We start from the raw sequence: 19,819 nt of genomic DNA, 5'->3' as shown, positions 1-19,819 counted from the left end.
GAGCTCTGTAAAAACTAAACCCACTAAAAAATGGCACAATTACACTTTTTTTCATTTTATCCCAATTACATTTTTTTATGTTATTCCATATTTATTACATAAAATGGTGCTATTAAAAACTACAACTTGTCTCACAAAAAGAAGCCATCATACGGCTATGTCAATGGACAAATTTAAAAAATGTGTGGCTCTTGGAAGGCGAGGAGAAAAAAAAAACACAAATGAGGAGATAAATCTGTGATGTAAAAGTAGTAAAAAAACCTATTGAAATCAATGGTGAAAACAGAAATATTTAATTGTTTTCATTTCTGTTTCTCTGCTCCACAAATGGAACAGAGAACCAAAAAATGGATAACTGAAGCGAACGCCAATGAGAAAGAATCGGAGCAGAGCATATAATACAACAAAACCGTACAGCAAATGATTACTTATTATAACCAAATAAACTGAAACATCAAGCTCCCAGCCAGATAAACTCACTGTAACCCCTTAGGTGTCGAAGCCTGTTTGCGCCCTAATGGCCAATCAAAATTTGGGATATCTGACATCCGTAAAAGTTTAGCATATCTGCTAAAATTTGTATGTATGTATGTGTATATACCATATATACCCTAGTATAAGCCTAGTTTTTCAGCACATTTTATTATGCTGAAAAAGCCCCCCTCGAGTGAGGTAAAAAAAAACAACAAAAAACCCGCAATACTCCCCTCCCAACCTGCGTCTGTGTCCCCGGCGCGATGGTCTACCCGGCAGTGCGGCAAGCTGCTTGAGAATTCTCACCGCTGTCATCTCGCTGCTCCGCTTTTAATTCCCCCGCCGTCAGCGCTGTGTAGGCCAGCGCTGTGATTGGATCGAGCGCCAGGCAATCACAGCTGGCGCTCGATCCTTCACAGCCATTCAGTGGATGACATCACCGAATGGCTGTGATTGGTTTATCGAGTGCCGGCTGTGATTGGCTGGCACTCGATCCAATTACAGAGCTTACAGAGCTGGCGGTGGGGAAATTCAAAGCCGAGTAGGGAGATGACAGCAGGGAGAATTCTCAAGCAACTTGCCACAATGCCTGGGAGACCATCGTGCCAGGGACACAGATGCAGCTGGGAGGTGAGTATTGCATTTTTTCTTTACCTAGTATATACTCGAGTATAGCTAGGCTTATACTCGAGTCAATAAGTTTTACCAGTTTTTTTTGGTAAAACTTATTGACTCGGCTTATACTCGGGTCGGCTAATACTCGAGTATATACCGTGTATATATATAATGTCAAAATTGGAAAAAATATTAAAAATAATTGTCATTTTTTCACAATTTCAACTGCAATATCTCAAATATGTGCAGAAACGCTCTCTTTTCTCCTTAGGGGAGCACCTAGACGGTGAGTGAGGAGACAATAGGTGGTACTGTGGAGATATTATTCCATCTCCCTTATTCAAATATGTGCAAATATATTGTAGAAAAATTTGATAAGATATAGGTTTCCTTCTGTAAAAAATACCCCCCTTAACCCCTTCAGTGGCAGGTTGATTGTTAAGTGAGCCGGAAGTGTTTACTTCCTACTCAGCGCAGCAAGTCCCCGAGATTTCCCTGAGGTACTTTCAAGTGGCAAAGGTGTACAGTGGCTGTGTGTCCTGGCCGGCGGGAAAACATATAGTAACGTTTAGAGATGAGTGAATATACTCGTTTCGAGTAATTACTCGATCGAGCACTGCGATTTTCGAGTACTTCTATACTCGAGTGAAAAGATTCGGGGGGGCTGCGTGGCAGAGCGGGAGGGGGGGGTAGCAGCGAGGAACAGGGGGGAGCCCTCTCTCTCTCCCTCTCCCCCCCCCACTCCCCGCTGCAACCCCCCACTCCCCGCTGCAACCCCCCACTCACCCACGACGCCCCCCCAAATCTTTTCGCCCGAGTACAGAAGTACTCGAAAATCGCGGCGCTCGGGCGAAAAAGGGGCGTGGCTGAGTAGGTTTGCTCATCTCTAATAACGTTATTAGTTGATTGACGGCGCTAGTGCCCCACATATTTCAGCACTGCACTGTCTGTCAACTAATAAAGCTTTGGCACAGTTCTCCCACGGCCATGACACACAGTCACTTTGCCACTGTACTACTTTGAAGGTTGGCGTTATGGCAGGGAAATCTCCAGGACTTCTATGGGACATCTGGTATGCAAATGTGCATGTGCTTTTCTTTTTCAAATGCACAAAACATTGGTAAGAACGAACCTATTGAAATCATTGAGTTCTATTCTCTGCATATTGTGCACACAAATTTTGAGCATACATATACAGTCGTGTGAAGCCGCTCTAATAAAGAAGCCATTAGAAAAATGCCACAATAGGAAGTTCCAACCTACACCCTGCTGCAATTGTAAAAAAGCCACAGTTTACAGCACATTTAATAACTTCTTAGTGACCTTTAGTTAACATTCAACCATAGCAGTTTGCTGAAAAAAGTCAACTATTTCCCTGAAAAACTCCATTAGTACTGTGGTATTTTTTAAGAAAAATGCTGTATATGAAGTCACCCTTTGTATTTTTTTGTAGCATTTGCTAATTAAATGAGTTTTAAAAAAAGAAATATTTGCTTTTCTGTGTGAATTCTTAGATTATTAAAGGGGTTGTCCCGCGCCGAAACGGGTTTTTTTTTTCCCAATAGCCCCCCGTTCGGCGCGAGACAAACCCGATGCAGGGGTTTAAAAAAAAAAAAAAAACGGATAGTACTTACCCGAATCCCCGCGCTCCGGTGACTTCTTACTTACCTTGCGAAGATGGCCGCCGGGATCTTCACCCTCGGTGGACCGCAGGTCTTCTGTGCGGTCCATTGCCAATTCCAGCCTCCTGATTGGCTGGAATCGGCACACGTGACGGGGCGGAGCTACGAGGAGCAGCTCTCTGGCACGAGCGGCCCCATTCAGAAGGGAGAAGACCGGACTGCGCAAGCGCGTCTAATCGGGCGATTAGACGCTGAAAATTAGACGGCACCATGGAGACGAGGACGCTAGCAACGGAGCAGGTAAGTGAATAACTTCTGTATGGCTCATAATTAATGCACAATGTACATTACAAAGTGCATTAATATGGCCATACAGAAGTGTATACCCCAACTTTGTTTCGCGGGACAACCCCTTTAAGAACTAGTGAATTCTCTGATGTACAACAAGATATGATTTGCTGGTAAAACATTTCCCACATTCTGAACATGAGAATGGCTTCTCCCCTGTGTGAGTTATCTGATGTCTAACAACACGTGATTTCACATGAAAACATTTCCCACATTCTGAACATGAGAATGGCTTCTCCCCTGTGTGACTTCTCTGATGTACAACTAGATCTGATTTACAGCTAAAATATCTCTCACATTCTGAACAGGAGAATGGTTTCACTCCTGTGTGAATTCTCAGGTGTTTAATAAGAGATGAATTATCACTAAAACATTTCCCACATTCTGAACATAAGAATGGCTTCTCTCCCGTGTGACTTCTCTGATGTGTAACAAGGTGTGATTTCAAATTAAAATATTTTCCACATTCTGAACATAAGAAAGGCTTCTCCCCTGTGTGACTTCTCTGATGTCTACTAAGATTTGCTTTCTGGTTAAAAGATTTTCCACATTCTGAACATGAAAATGGCTTCTCTCCTGTGTGAGTTCTCTGATGTACAACAAGAACTGCTTTGTGAGTAAAACATTTCCCACATTCTGAGCATGAGAATAGCTTCTCTACTGTGTGACTTTTCTGATGTCTATCCAAATTTTTTTTCCGGTTAAAACATTTCCCACATTCTGAACATGAATATGGCTTCTTTCCTCTGTGAGCTCTTTGATGTTCTCGTCTTCTGTGACTTCTCTTCTGCTTATCAGTCTGTGATGGATCAGAAGATGGGACCTGTATAAGAGGATCAGATGATGGATCTTTGTTGTGATCGGTTGAGGGGATATCTGGGATACTGGCAAGTTCTCCAAATGTATCTTGTCTACTCTTATCATCTTCATCAAAATCCACAGCTAGACGCCCCTCTGAGCTCCTGGTACAGTCATCTGCCAAGAATAAAGCAAATTTTACTATTATTGAACATATATAAAAATGATATTTATATTTTAGAACATTTCTAAATAAATTACAAGTCACATAGCAAAATGCAATTAGACAATAATAAGCAAACAGATCACAATCTAACAGACCTCAGAGTGATGACCAGTAGATCATGATGTTCGGCCATCAGGCTGTTCTTTTGCAGTTTTCCTCTTAAGTGGTGAAGCTTCCGTTTTCATAGGTTCTTATGTCAGTGTCACCATGCTTCTAGTAAATGCTTAATGAAGAACTATAAAAGGTTTCTGTGAGTCAGAGCTATTAGATGATGTCCGTCTCCCACACTCCCTGAGAGCTACATGTACTTCCTCTCAAACAGAGGTAGAGGTTAGGAGGAAACCAGGATAGCTGGCTATATGATTACATTATAAATTAGTTTGGAGGTTTTTTGGGTCCAAAGAGAGATGTCTTTAAAAATTAGGAATTCGAGCATTGCTTTCTCTGGCCCGCAAGTTCTGACCCGCATGAAGTGTGACCCGAATCAAGTGTGGTATGCAGTTATACAAAGGTAGTTCGACAAGGCAGAAGACATAAAGCCCACATTTACTGCTAAAACACCTGCCCTGATACCTGCACTCCGGCTCAAAGGCACATCCAACTTTACTAAGCTCTGCAGCCACCACAACCTTCACCTACTCACCGCAACGATCCGCCTGAACACCAGGAGAAGAAACACCAGCTCCGCTGATCTGCCAGGCCTTTGTACAGCACTGAAGGCTTCCCACAAACTCCACCACAACAAACTCTACTAAAGCCGGACACCAGACTGCAGAAAGAAAAGTGCAAACCATCTATCCATTCATTCAGCTGCTGAAAGGGGACAGCCCATCCATCCACCCAGACACAGAAAGATGCAGACCATCCACCAAGCCAGCTGCAGGAAGGAGAGCGAGAAACCTGCATTTATGTTAAGGTCAGTTGAATAAAGGCCCTCAACCCCCATCTGCCAAACGCACTTGTCATTCAGCCATCGTTCCACTGTAACCGATAGGCAGAACTAGAGGGCCAAATTGAGTGCCACAGCCCCTCCCTCCCCATACCAATACAGAGAGACTCTCCCCTCGGGCCTCTGCAGCACTGGGAGTACGCAGAGCTGAAAGTGCTACACAGCTGGCACGTGCTTGGCCCCTCCCCCAAACAGTGACTAGGGCACCCCATAAGCCATAAAGTATAAGCCACAAGGGACCAAACCCTACAACCCTAAAACAAACACAGCTCCAAAGCTGCCCACGGCAGGCCTAACTAATGCAGTTGGCACCCCAACAATCACAGGCAACCCCCACGCAAGACCCCCTATACATAACAGCAAACTGCGTGACCCTACTATTCCTCATTTACACTCAAAATCAGCCAAATTTACACAAAAATCAGCCAAAATCTTCAAAGTCCTGCAAAAACTGCAGTATAATTGTCAGTACACATACTAAACGCGTAGCCCCCAAAAAAACTTACGGACTTTTACCCCACGGGCACACAGGACAGAACAGAAGAGGCAGACACACAAGTGCACAACCCCGAACCAAAAGCTGAAGCCTCGAGATCCCCGGCATACAACCCTTTACCCCAAAATTCAGTAATCGATACTACATCTCCGGAGGTACACAACCCCACACCAAAAGAAAATGTAAAAAGAGGGGCCCCGCACACTCAAGCAGTGGCCCCTAAATCTAAACGATCCGCAACCAAAACGTCCCTCTACAGCACCTTCTCAGAAGCCACAGACCTGGAGGAAATCACTAGTATTCTCGGATCATACCCAGACTCAGACAGTCCCCTGACCACAAACGCCCTGAAAGAACTGCTTCTGACCCTCCAGAAAGAGGTCCTCCAAGACATCAAAAAAATCTCCAGTCAACTTCAACTGAACATCGAGCACCTCGCTTCCCGCACCACACACATAGAGCAGAAAATGGAAGAGGTCACAACAGCACACAATGAGTTAGTTGACGCGCATGGAGGCTTAGTGGAAGAGGTGGCATGTCTGTGGGAAAAAAATCAGGGATCTTGAAGACAGATCGAGATGCAACAACCTCAAATTTCGGGGCATCTCAGAGTCAGTAGCGGCCTCAGACATCCACCAACACCTATATAAGATGCTTTAAATGATTCTTCCAAATCTTCCTCCGCTGAAATACACCACTGACAGGGCACACAGAATCCCAAAAGCACGGTCGGCCCCCGAGACTGCCCCAAGAGAGGTTTTTGTCCGAATCCAGTTCTATGAAATCAAAGAAGAGCTCCTGCCAGTGGGGAAATGAACAGGCTCCCTACCAACACCTTTCGAAAACATCCAGCTGTTCCCTAACCTCTCCGCAGACACCCTACAGGCACGCAGACAATTCACGACAGTTACAGAAGCACTGAGAAAGGCCAACATGAAATACAAATGGGGATTTCCCACCAAACAGCTTATTTCCAGAAACAGGGCAGTCCACGTAGCAGCATCAGAAGAGGGCATCTCCCTCCTGAAAGCATGGGATATTCCGGTTGTGAGAATGTCTCTTGCAGCATGTGGAAGACCCCCGCCCAAGATAGACCAAGAGTGGTCGACCGCCAGCAAATACAGTCGTCACACCTAACCTCAAATTCCCCCTTAAGCGCTAACATGATTAACAACATCTGTTACCTTATTTTTGTAGATCGGAGCTATGTGTTGTTGTTTACATATGCCCGCCCCCTGTAATAACCATTCACCTAAGTGCAGTAGGTACTGGGTGAACACTATTTTATTACTTTACAATTCCAGTAATTGTTTCTATGTGTTTTGCTCTGCTAAGTTTACTTATTGTTTTAGATTTACAAGAGGCCTCTCCTTTTTTCAGATGTCTTATTTCCCCAAGGGACCATGGTGGCATCTCAACATCTAATTCCCCCCATAAAATATCTCCATCTCATCACTAAAAGTTAAAGGGCTGAATAGCCCCTATAAACAAAGGTTGTGCTGGTGCGAGGCCAAGAAAATCCAGGCAGATGTCTTCTTTGCACAGAAAACGCACTTCCTGAAAAATAGACACCCCAAATATATTCCTACCATCAAACCCAGAAAGAAAAAAAAGGAGGAGTCTTGATAGCCATAAGTCACTCAGTAGCTTTCTTCAAAAGGAATCTGTATGCGGACCCAGTGGGATGTTCTGCGAGATAAATGCTGCCATATACAAAGTAGTAAATGTCTATTTTCCCCCTAAAAGACAAGCTAAATTCTACATGCACATTCTGAAAGAAATAGCCAAGATCCGCAAGGATACTGTGGTAATCAGAAGGGACTTTAGCTCCATCATGGACCCACTCCTAGACTCTACAACTAGCGCTAGAACCCCATCGCTCTGATCTTACACAGAAAGGAGCTGTATGATGTGTGGAGATGTCTCCATGGTTCAAAAAGGGACAACACCTTTCTTTCCCTACCCAACTCTTCTTACTCCAGGATTGATATGATCTTGCTGCCGGGGGGGGGGGGGGGGGGGGTCTAGCGGGGGGGGGGCTCACAGACCAAGATCGGAACCATCACATGGTCAGACCATGCCCCCATATCCCTGACACTCCAGGACAAATTTAACCATACACCATCCTTTCCATTTAGGCTTAATGAATACATCCTTAGCCACCCTGAATATGACCAAACCCTTGAAAAAGAGCTAGAGTTGTTTTTTTTTCAATTAAAGGGGTTGTCCCGAGGCAGCAAGTGGGTCTATACACTTCTGTATGGCCATAATAATGCACTTTGTAATATACATTGTGCATTAATTATGAGCCATACAGAAGTTATAAAAAGTTTTTTACTTACCTGCTCCGTTGCTGGCGTCCTCGTCTCCATGGTGCCGACTAATTTTTGGCCTCCGATGGCCAAATTAGCCGCGCTTGCGCAGTCCGGGTCTTCAGCAGTCTTCTATGGAGCCGCTCGTGCCAGAGAGCGGCTCCGTGTAGCTCCGCCCCGTCACGTGCCGATTCCAGCCAATCAGGAGGCTGGAATCGGCAGTGGACCGCACAGAAGAGCTGCGGTCCACGGAGGCAGAGGATCCCGGCGGCCATCTTCAGAAGGTGAGTATGAAGACGCCGGACCGCCGGGATTCAGGTAAGCGCTGTGCGGGTGGTTTTTTTAACCCCTGCATCGGGGTTGTCTCGCGCCGAACGGGGGGGGGGTTTAAAAAAAAAAAAACCCGTTTCGGCGCGGGACATCTCCTTTAACAGAGGCTCAGTCCCCAATATCTTCAAAGTATCGAATGCACACAAGGCCTTTATGAGAGGCCTCTGCATAAAATATAGTGCAAGAGCTAGAAAAAGGAAAAGAGAGACAAAGAATTTACTCTCCTGATAGACCAAATTAAACTCTTAGATTCCCTAAATAAGACTAACCCTACTCCGCAGAGAACAGAGGAACTATTTAAAATGCATGCCAAGCTCCAAAATCTACTGGCCGCTAAACATGACATTGCATTCCAGAAGTTAAAAATACAATTTTACGCCCACAACAACCGAACTGGTGCTAAGCTAGCAAAACAACTTAAGCTGCTCGGAGCCAAGGACAGGATTAGATTCCTCTGAGACACAGATGGCCAAAAAAAAATCATCCATCCCCAAAAGATTGTCAATGCGTTCGCAATTTATTACTCCTCCCTCTACAACATAAAGAATGAAACATATATATACAATCTTAGGTTTCTTGCAGGACGTTAACCTGCCCCGCCTGTCCCCTGAACAGGTGGAGACTCTCTCGGCCCCAATTACTCATCTAGAAGTCCTAGACATGATCAAACTGCTGAAACTCCACAAGTCTCCGGGGCCGAACGGCTTCTCCAATGGGTACTATAGGATGTACGCTTCCCTTCTGGCTCTCCATCTGGTATCTGTGATCAACTGAGGAATGGGTGACAGCTCTTTCCCGGCTGAGATGTTGGAGGCCTTGACTGTTACCATACCTAAACCAGAGAAGGAGAATATCTCTCCAACTAATTTCCACCCCATCTCCCTGCTAAACATTGATGTCAAGATATACGTAAAAGTACTGAGTACCTGACTGTTCGCCATCCTCCCTACATTAGTGGCAGCAGACCAGGTGGGGTTTGTTCCACAGAGACAGGCCCCCGACGGTAACTGGAGGTTTTTGGATCTGTTTGGGATCGCTGAGAGAGGTGGGATACCCACTCTGCTCCTGGCGTTGGATGCTGAGAAAGCCTTCGACTGGATACACTTGGGATACTGGAGGGCAACTCAATAGAAATTTGGCTTCTCGGGGTCCATCAAATCGGTGATCCTTTCTCTGTAATCGGCACCATCTGTAAAAGTCTTTTCCCCAGGTATTGTCTCCCCATCGTTTGCCATCTCTAACGGCACTAGACACTAGACTTAATATTCGCGCTCCCTATGGAGCTACGAGCAGAACAGATTAGATACAACGAGGACATACATGGGATTCAAATAGCTTTTTAGGAGTATAACAAAGGTCTCTATGCAGACAATGTAATTCTGGCAGTCACAAACACTATTTCTTCGCTCACACAAGCCAGAGCCACCCTAGTCCGTTTTGATACGAGTCTTGTACTATAAAGTGAACAACACATATTCCCATATGCCTGGAACGAAAACTCCATACCCTACCTAGGAATTAGCATAACATGCCCTAGCTCCCTCACCTTTATAAAAAATTATCTACTACTCCTTAAATATATTCCCTATAAACTAAACAACTTTTGGAAGCTGTTTATTTCCTGGGCAGGGTGAATAGCAGTAGTCAAGATGATGATTCTGCAATGCATCCTGTATATCTTTAGAATGGTAGCGATTCCTGTTCCAAACACCTTCCTGACTAAGCTCCAAGCCATAAAGAACAAAAAAAATCATTTGGAGGGGAGGCCATGCCAGAAGTCCAGGGCGTTAAAAGATACTTTGCTACTGCTATACCTGACAACATCAAACAGTGATGGGTGGCTCCAATGCAGAAAAAAATGGGCCTCCATAGAGTCCGCAGTCCTAGGTGCTCCTCTGATATCCCTAGGTGGGTTGAAGACCCCCACTGCCACCACGCTCCCTACCAAGCCTAAGAATCTCGACATACATCCGGAAGCAATTGGTCTCCAAGTTTCCCGAGTTGGTTCCGGCCTCAGTCCTTCCCTGCGTTTCCTCTCTTATTTAGTTGCGGACTTTGATTTTGGGTTTTGGGAAACAGCAGGCATTAAAAAAAAAAGCAGACACCTTTTTAGTGACAACATCCCGATGAACGTTCCCAGTCGTTCCAGGTACCAAGCAAACTAGGTTTTGCCCACCTGAGGTTGAGATATGCCTTACAGCCTCTAGATGTGCTGAAACCAGCTTTCCCCAAGGCGACTTTCATCTTCCTCTCTATGAGCACCGCTAAAGGGATCTCCATATTCTACGAGGACTCCTTTGCTTTGGACTCTCAAAACAAATCCCCACAGATGAATTTGTGGGAAGTGGACCTCAAGCAGCAATTCAGCATAAAAGCCTGGAAATAGACCCTTGCTTGGACTAAGAAGGTCTTGCACAGGTCGCACATTAGGAATCCTCACAGAAAATATTTCTGCGCTGGTACCTGACTCCGGCAAGGCTGACTAGAATGAATGAAGACATCTTTGAGGTTTGCTGGAGAGGTTGCGAGGAGAAGAGCATGTTCCTACATGTGTGGCGGGCGTGCCCGCTTATCCGCTGCTTCTGGAAAGTGGTACTTGACCTCATTCATTCTGTGATGCGCCAGTCCGTGTCCCCAGACCCAACGCTGGCCCTCTGTTTCCTAAACACTAACATGCTGTCCCCTTTTTACTCAGTTCTCACATTATTCTGGCATCGCGGTTAACAAATGCCAGACACTGGAAGTCGACAGGGGCTCCTTCAACCTCAGAAGTCATAAACTCAGTCAATCAAACATTCAAACTCTTTACGATATTGAGCTATGGAACGGCGATCATGTGATGCCAATGATGCGCCCGATATGGAGGTAATGCAATGCCGATGACGTGACAGTCACGTGACGCTGATGACACAATGGTCAAGTGATGCGGCAGGCACTGATGACACGACGGTCGCGTGACTATGATGATGCGGGTGTGTTTCCAGACATGCGCAGATGCAAAAGATGGATGCAAGAATCAGGATTAACTCCAGTGACCTGCAATGAAGATGGTGGATGTTCTCCGGTACTCAACCAAGGTCCTTCTATGTATGTTTGTATACATTGGGTTAACAGCAGCTATGTGCTATATATGTGCCAGATTGAGTGCCAGATCACAGGTGTTGTTACTCATGCAATTCTTAATGTTGGTATTTATATATGGCACGGTTTCAAAGTCTGTATAAGATTGATAAAGACCATCACTGGTTGAAACGTTGGTTTTTATGCACAGTGGAGGAATAAAGTTTTGATATTTTTATAATATTCTGCTGCCGCACTCGTCTCTACCTCTGGATATTTTACGTTGGCTCTGTGGTCCAGACCCTTTTTTGAGGTGTGAGCATTTTCTGTCTATAGACACTCTTCACTTGACTGGTTTTTTACACAGTAATCACTGCTGGCCAGCTCTACTTTAAAGCAATACATAAATATAATTGTGTCATTAAGTTGATGAATTACACCCATATAATAGATTCTCACCATCACATATTATTGCCTATAACAGTATCACATTTCATCCATATTTATTTTTGTACTTCAGCTGAATGGGGGAACATCCAGCGGAAACTGTCAGATCCCAGAGCTTATAAATCTACAAAACTATCTGCAGCCGCTGACCGAGGAGAATCTGTGACTCTTCTCTGCTGTATTTAGTGGTTACTACTCACCTGGGTGGTTACCTGTAGGAATCTCCTCTTTACATCGCTGATCACCCCTCACATTTGTCTCTGTAGCATTAATATCGGTCAGATCTTCATCCTGATACAAAAGCTGTGAGACAAATATTGTAAGAGTCAGCAGACGGTTGGAGAAGTCGTGTGGAAGGTTTTACATGACCTGAAAAGATCATTAATCATCATGTAGACGACATCTAATAAGCTTGAAGACAAGAACGTCACAGCCTTCTACAGATCAGAGGGACATCTCCATCTACCTGGTGGTCCTGTGGAAGAAGGGGATGGGGACATCTCTCTGGTGGGCTTCTCTTACTGGATGGAACTGGAGGAAACACAGACAGTCACTGAAGTCATTCTTTACATACAGATAATAAAGTCCCCGTGTATTTAGTCCTGTCTATTACCTGGTGATGGGAGTGGCTGGCGGGTCTCCATCATGGCGTCCTTGTACAGATCCTTGTGTCCTTCTAAATACTCCCATTCCTCCATGGAGAAATGGACAGCAACATCCTGACACCTTATAGGAACCTGACAACACAATATACAGTCATTACCCAGAAGCCTCCAGTGCTGTTACTGTATAATGTCCCAGCATTCCCTGCAGCGTCACCTCTCCAGTAAGCAGCTCAATCATCTTGTTGGCGAGTTCTAGAATCTTCTGTACATTGATGTCCTCATGTATCAGGGGGTGAGGTGGGGGCCCCGTGATTGGGCTCAGGGGTCTTCTCCATCTATTACAGACAGGGACCTGACAGCCATCACTAGAGGTCTTCTTCACTACTGTGTAATCCTGTATATGGGGAGACATTAATAAATATCACTACAGACATTTCCAGAGTCCATCACCTCTCCAGTGACATCATGTGTTATTACCATAGATAAGAATGATGTAATGTGACATCATCAGAGTCTCTCACCTCTCCAGTGACATCATCGGTTATTACCATAGATAAGAATGATGTAATGTGACATCATCAGAGTCTCTCACCTCTCCACTAAGCTGGAAGAGTATCTCTAGATTGAGATTTATTATACTCTCTGCCATCTTGTTTCTGTCCTTTTCCATCCTTTATGAGTCAATTGGGATAATTATGTAGAAAATAACAGAGGTTGCTGTATTTTAGGGACCTGTGTCGAAAGAAGATGAGAAAATGTAAAATACAATATGAAAATTAAAGGGGTTGTCCGGCCACGCAGGGTAATTTTTGTTTATAATAATGCTTTCTTTTCACTAAGCATTTTAAAACATGGCATATGTGGGTTCAAAACAACAAGCATATTAGCTGTTCTGTCGTTTTCTTACTTTGAAATCTGATGTTGCAAGCAGTTTTCAAAGATGGTGTCATTGTGCTGCAATCCCACAATGCCCTGTGCGTCCCCCCCTTATGTGTGCGCACTCCTAATGATGGCAGGATGCATTGAACAAGAAGGCAGTCTCTTCTGGCCCCATCAAGCTCCATTTAAATTCTAAGCAGTCTCTCCTGGCCATCCATCCCCTTCTTTGTATCCATCCATTCGTCCCCTTCTTTGCATCCATCCATCCCCTTCTTTGCATCCATCCATCCCCTTCTTTGCATCCATCCCCCTCTTTGCATCCATCCATCCCCTTCTTTGCATCTATCCCCCTCTTTGCATTTTTGCATCCATCCATCCCCTTCTTTGCATCCATCCATCCCCTTCTTTGCATCCATCCATCCCCTTCTTTGCATCCATCCATCCATCCCCTTCTTTGCATCCATCCATCCATCCCCTTCTTTGCATCCATCCATCCATCCATCCCCTTCTTTGTATCCATCCATCCCCTTCTTTGCATCCATCCCCCTCTTTGCATTTTTGCATCCATCCATCCATCCCTCTTTGTCCGCATCCATCCATCAATCCATCCATCCCTCTTTGTCCGCATCCATCCATCCCTCTTTGTCCGCATCCATCCATCCCTCTTTGTCCGCATCCATCCATCCCTCTTTGCCCGCATCCCTCCTCCTGTTCAGGTTGCAATGCCACCAAGGCTTTCCGTATATCTGTCCTTTTTGCAAGACCAAAGCTAGCACTGAAATGGGCTTAAATGAGAAGCGCTATGTTTGGAGAAACAGAAACACTGCATTACTGCCATACTGTGACACTCGGTGGTGGTAGCATCATGGTTTGGGCCTGCTTAGCTGCATCTCGGCCCGAACAACTCAACATCATTGATGGAGCAATGAACTCTGAATTGTATCAGCCAAATCTAACGGAAAATATAAGACTTGTCTGTGAGCTGAATCTCCGAGAACGCGGGTCATGCAGCCGGACAACAACCCAAAGCACACAAGTCAATCTACAAAAGAACGCTTAACCCCTTAAGGACCGGGCTGTTTTGTACCTTAAGGACCAGACACTTTTTAGGGATTTTAACCATGCGTAGTTTTACTGCCCTATTTTGCTGTATTTTTTTCCCCGTGACATATAGGGTGATTTTTTAAATATCTTTTTCACAGATTTTTTTTTTCGTTTTTTCGTTTTATTGGGGGTAAAAAGCTACAAAAAATGATTTTTTAAAAACATTTATATAGTTATTTTTTTTTATTAGTATATTTACGCTAAAATAAAGTATGGCAATGGGTTCCTCATTTTGTTTCGGATGTTTTGATATATAATATATATGGTTTTAGATTACAGGGCTCATACGGCGACTGTTTTGGTTGGCATCGGCTTTGGGTTATTTTCTTATGTATATATTATTATTTTATACATTAGTTTTTATTTACTAATGTACGTAATTATGTTTTTTTACTATTTATGCCCCCATGACGTCATATAAGACCTCTGAGGGACAGTCACATGTTTTTTGTTATTTTTTATTTGACATTTCTCTACTGCAGCTGGGGCATCCATAGCTTACAGGGGAAAAAAAGAAAAAACCCTATAGTGACATTAGTCACTGGCAGAGGTGATCAGGGTCTAGTACAAACCTGCAGCTGTGCGGTATTATTGTATCTTGATGCCACCAGGAAGTCTTGGTTGAGTCAAGAGTGACAGGCTGGGTGACGCCCCCTTTACCTAATTGGCTGACTTGATGGCTCCTCTGCAGGTCCTTGCAGCCCAGTATTTAGCACTAGTTTTGCCATACTGCCGTGATGGAAGGTCTGCCGCTGCTGGTGCTGTGTCACTGGGCCTTCCCCGATGCTGCTGCTGTGCTTTGCTGTCATGGCAAAATTTCAGTTGTGTCCCGACTCCTGCCTCAGCTCCCTCCACTGCTGCAGCAACTGTTCCCGGACCTTCCCTGCTGCTGCCGCTCGCAATGTCCTTCGGCGCTGCAGCAGCTGCCAGTGTGCTTGTGCTCTCCTTGTCTTTAGCGGCTCAGAGCTCCCTCCACTGCTGCAGTAAGTGTTTCCTCCCCTTTCCTGCTACTGCCGCTCTCAATGTCCTTCGGCGCTGCTGCAGCTCCTGGTGTGGCTGTGTTCTCGTTGTCTTGGACGTGAGGTAAGTTTTGGCCCCGCTGCGGTGCTTCTTCAGTGACTCTTCCAGCGTCCTGCAGCATATCCCCGCTGTCTGTGTGGCTTTTCTCCGAAGCGGTGGCAGCAGGAGATGGATGGAATGCCAGGGGCAGAAGGTGACACACAAGCGAACCAACGTATTGCTGCATCGTCTGTATGGATTTGTAGCGGCCCTGAACCGTAAGCTTTTCAGATCTTTTTGCCCTTCAAAAAATAGCAATAAACACTGTGCTTCAAGGATGTTGGCGACATCAGCCTATCAGGAGCTAGGGGTGTGAGAGGGGCATTTCTCCTGCCAAACTCCTAGCTTCCTGGTGGCGTCAAGGTACAATAATACCCAGCTCTGCTATAGCAGGGAATCCCCTAGTGGAAGTTACACTTCCACTTTCACTTTTCAGTACACAGCACTCATTGAGCGCTGTGTACTCAGGGAAGAAGAAGACACAAAGGGTTTGAAACCCCTCCTGCCTTCTTCTCCAGGTTATCAGTTGTGACTAACAGCTAACAACCTACGGCTGGGCTTAAAGCCCAGGACCAGGCACCGTATATGGGTTAAATTGGTTAAAGAATAGAGTTAAAGTTTTGGAATGGCCAAGTCAAAGTCCTGATCAGAGATTGGAGCTGCAGGAAGTTCATTTGCATATTCCCTGTGTATGCTGAGAAGAGCAAATAATCACAGCAAGTGGGAAGCTTGCCAGCATTAGCCAGGTCTAGCTGTTCGGAGGACATTGCCAGACCACATGCAAAGTTGTATGCTTAGTAATATCTTATAGGTTATATGTCTTCATTAAAATTCTTGACTTTTAGAAGTTTGAAAGTGGACACCAAATGGCAACATGGAAATGGAGAGGAGTAATTTGGTGAGCTGCAACATATGCTATAGGTTTGCAGACCTACCAGAGCAAAAGCCAAACTTCACCTGCCAGAAATGCAAGCTTGTATCTCTACTGGAGGAAAAGGTGCATAGTCTTCAGGTGAAAATAGCTACATTAAAACTCATTAAGGAAAGTGAGAATTTCCTTGACAGAGTAGGAGAAAGTCTTCAAAATGTTGAAGGAAAAGAAATGTCCAGTGTACCTGCAGAAGCCGAGGAATGGAAGCATGTAACCTAAAGAAGCAGGAGGATCAGTAGTCAGCCAGCACCCATACTGCTCAGGAACTGGTATGAGGTTCTCACGTAGGGGGGACTCGTACTGGTTCCTGAGCAGAAGGAGAAAGAGTTGCAACGAGAAATGACCCTACCCACAGAGAACTGTGTAGTAAGCACAGAATCCTCTTGAATGGAGAAAAAGGAGTGCTGTTGTGAAGAAGAAAAGAAGAGTCGTAGTTGTGGGGGATTCCTTATTGAGAGGAACAAGGCCACCATCTGTAGACCTGACATAACCTTACGAGAGTTGTGCTGTCTTCCAGGTGCATAAATTAAAGATGTATCTGATAGACTGTAAAGACTCTTCAGTCCTACAGAACACCACCCACTCCTCCTAATACATGTAGGGACAAATGACACTGCAAAAAAGGACCTTGTAACTGTCTGCAGAGACTTTGAAGACCTCGGAAAGAAGGTGAGCACAGGTGGTCTTCTCATCTATTCTCCCAGTTGATAGCCATGGAATAAGAAGACGGAACAGGATTCTAGAGGTGAACAACTGGCTACGTCGATGGTGCCGTCAGCAAAGATTTGGATTGCTAGACCATGAAGTGAATTACCTATATGATGGACTGCTTGCTAGAGACAGGTTGCACCTTACAAAAACATGTAAGCATATATTTGGTGGGCGCCTTGCTTCACTCATTAGGAGAACTTTAAACTAGAACAATATGGGGAGGCAAGTGAAAGGCCAGGAAAAATACACAGATAATTAATACATTTGAGAATCTTACTATTGGGAGTGGAAAGAAAGAACACAACCAAAAAATTCAGAAGGAAAGTAGGAGAACAAGAGACACCGATCACAAACTAAAATATTTTTACACAAAATGCAGAAAGCATGGGAAACAAGGAGAATTGGAGCTCCTAATACAAGAAGAGAAATATGATGCCATAGGCATCACGGAAACTTGGTGGAATGATACACATGATTGGAATACAAGGCTTGAAGGATACAACTTATTTATAAGAAACAGACCAAAAAAGGGGGAGTAGGTGTTGTGTTGTATGTCGCCGTAGGATATCACAGAGGACAGGGTGAGTATTTTCACCTTCCCTCATGGATCTAATCCATGAGGGGAGGTGAAACTTTAATTTTATTTAACTTTTTTTTTTAATTTAACAATGCCCCTAATGTGAAGAGGAAAGAAAAATATGTTTATCAAAAGGAAAGAGGAGAAATTATCTAAAGAAGAATATAATGCGGTCTGCAGAAACTGAAGGGCAAGTGTCAGAAAAGCTAAAGCTGATAATGAATTGAGGCTTGCAACAGAGGCCAACGCAGCAGAGATCATTGCTGAACCACTCGCCAGAATTTCAAAAAAGGGAAGAAGGTGTATCCAGGAAACTACAGGCCTGTGAGCCTGACTACTATACCAGAAAAGATCTTTGAACAAATTATTAAACAGCATGCATGCAAGAACTTGGATAAAAATGGGTTTCTAACAAACAAGTCATGTCAGACAAATCTAATTTCCTTCTATGACTGAATCACCGACTGGGTTGATCAGGGAAATGCAGTTGATATAGTATATCTTAACTTTAGTTAAGCATTTGACAAAGTATCTCATACCATACTTATTGAAAAAATGACCAAAATATGGGATTGACAAGGGAACTGTTAGGTGGATTCACAACTGGCCGAGTGATCGTACTCAAGGAGTGGTCATAAATGGCTGCACATCCAAGTGGAAGAATGTATCAAGTGGGGTACCACAAGGCTCTGTCAGTGTTATTCAACATTTTGGAGGAGGGAATTGACAGGAAACTGGTCAAATTTGCCGATGACACAAAGCTAGGAGGGATAGCTAACACTAGGGAAGAAAGAGGGTGTATTTAAAAAAATCTAGAAAAGCTTGAACAACTGACAGAATAGTATTTAACAAGAAGAAATGCAAAGTCCTACATCTGGGCAAGAACAATGAAAAAAGCACATAGAGAATGGAAGGAATTGGGCTAAGCAGCACATGTGAGGAATACTTGGGTATACTAATAGATCATAGACTGAACATGAGTCAACAATGTGATGCAGCAGCCAAAAAGGCAAACACAGTTCTGGGATGTATTAAGAGAAGCATAGAGTCTAGATCACGTGAGGTCATTATCCCGCTCTACTCTTCCTTAGTCAGACCTCATCTGGACTACTATCTCCAGTTCTGGGCACCCCACTTTAAATAAGACAAACACAAATTGGAGCAAGTTCAGAGAAGAATTACCAAGATGGTGAACGGTCTGCCAATCATGTCCTATGAGGAACGGTTCAAGGATCTGGGAATGTTTAGCTTGCAAAAAGGAAGGCTGAGATGAGACTTAATAGCTGTCTACAAATATCTGAAGGGCTGTCACAGTGCAGAGGGATCAGCCCTATTCTCATCTGCACAAGGAAAGACTAGAAGCAAAGGGATGAAACTGAAAGGGAGGAGACACAGATTAGATATTAGATAGTGAGGGCGATCAATGAGTGGAACAGGTTACCACAGGAGGTGGTGAGTTCTCCTTCAATGGAAGTTTTCAAACAAAGGCTGGACAAATATCTGTCTGGGATGATTTAGTGACTCCTGCACTGAGCAGGGGGTTGGACTCGTTGACCCTGCTGGTCCCTTCCAACTCTCTATGATTCGATGTCCAGGCTCAGGTAGGTCCTTGGTCATCTTCCTTTCTAGAAGATCGGAAGAGGTGTTAATCGGTGGTTGTTCCACCTGGTGTTCCCTATTCATGGTAACCCTTGTGTGGGCCCAGTGTTCACTAGCCCACACGTATGTAACAGTACTGTTCTGGAGCACATATGACTTTTTGATCGCTTTTATTTTAAAACATTTTTCTGGGACACAGGGTGACCGAAAAAAAAGAACAATTCTGGCATCATTTTTTCTGACGACGTTCACCGGGCGGGATAAATAATGTGTTACTTCAATACATCGCACTTTTATGGACCACATATGTTTTTTGGCTTTATCATTTAGATTTTTTTAATATAAATATGGAAAACATTTTTTTTAACCTTTATCACCTTTTTATTTATGTTATTAAAACTTTTTAAAACTGATGTACGTTTTATTTTTACATGAACTTGCAGCGGTTTGATCGCTCCTGCAGTATGAGGCAATACCATAGTATTACATTATACAGCGATGTGTCAGGCTCTGCAATGGTAGTCCGGGGGGCTTTCAGAAGGCCCCCGGCTGCCAGGGCAACTGAACAGACACCATGATCTCATTGTGGGGGCTGCTTGAGACATTTAAAGGCCGCTATCAGAATTGACTGCTGAATTTAAAGGGTTAACAGCCCCTGTCAGCGGGAGTGCCGAGCG

General features: G+C 44.3%; 1 protein-coding gene and 1 pseudogene across 2 annotated transcripts in view; one reads left to right on the top strand and one right to left on the bottom strand.

The window, feature by feature from the left end:
- The window catches only part of LOC136629139 (oocyte zinc finger protein XlCOF6-like), a 913,937-nt gene that overhangs the window by 358,632 nt on the left and 535,486 nt on the right, over window positions 1-19,819 (top strand). The window lies entirely within an intron of this gene.
- The window catches only part of LOC136627169 (zinc finger protein 850-like), a 532,511-nt pseudogene that overhangs the window by 25,513 nt on the left and 487,179 nt on the right, over window positions 1-19,819 (bottom strand).

The sequence above is a fragment of the Eleutherodactylus coqui genome, chromosome 5 (assembly GCF_035609145.1).
Source record: "Eleutherodactylus coqui strain aEleCoq1 chromosome 5, aEleCoq1.hap1, whole genome shotgun sequence".
Lineage (NCBI taxonomy): Eukaryota > Metazoa > Chordata > Amphibia > Anura > Eleutherodactylidae > Eleutherodactylus > Eleutherodactylus coqui.
The sequence above is the reverse complement of the archived record's forward strand: the minus strand, read 5'-3'. Positions and strand labels throughout refer to the sequence as shown.